The sequence below is a fragment of the Myotis brandtii genome, unplaced genomic scaffold, assembly GCF_000412655.1.
Source record: "Myotis brandtii unplaced genomic scaffold, ASM41265v1 scaffold321, whole genome shotgun sequence".
Taxonomy (NCBI): Eukaryota; Metazoa; Chordata; class Mammalia; order Chiroptera; family Vespertilionidae; genus Myotis; species Myotis brandtii.
The window spans coordinates 816,582-817,260 of NW_005362314.1; positions in this window are offsets into that span (position 1 = coordinate 816,582).

The window sequence follows — 679 nt, forward strand, 5'->3', positions numbered from 1 at the left end:
GCCCTGCTGGGAACCCTCTGCACTCCCAGCACGGACCCTGGTTGTCAGCCTCGGGCCGGACCTCCACCCACTCTCGTTCCCGACGCTTCCCGACTTCTCAGGGCCCTTCCTCGGACCCTTTCGGGCGCCTCCCACCTCCACCCGCCCCGCCCAGGGAGTGCCCCGGGCCCAAAAACTCTTTACTGACCTTCAGGACCCCTCCCAGGACCTTGCAGGGCCTCCCCAGCCCCGACCCCGCAGACCTTCCCCCTGCGCGCCCAGGACACCACCCACCCCTTAGGATCTCTCCCATCTGCAGACCCCTTACCACCCTGCCCCTCCTCTCACTTCCCATCCTCTCTCTGGGCCTAGACCCACCCCCATCCTCAGGGATACCAGCCTCAGAGTCCTCCCTGCCCTTCCCTTCTGACCCACAGGACCCTTGCCTAGCCTCTGTAAATTAGGATTCCTGCCCACAGGCCTCACCTCAGCCTGCTGGCCATCTCCTACTCTCAGCACTCCTGGGGTCCTCCCCGCACACTCCAGGAGCTCCACACATACCCCTGATCTTGACTCGTCTTGATCCCTGTTTCCTGGAAGCCCACCCTCACCTCATGCTCAGCACTACCCCCCAGTTGTTCTGAGAGCCCCGCACAGCACACACATACTGCCAACAGTTCCCAAACAGAGAATACCCATG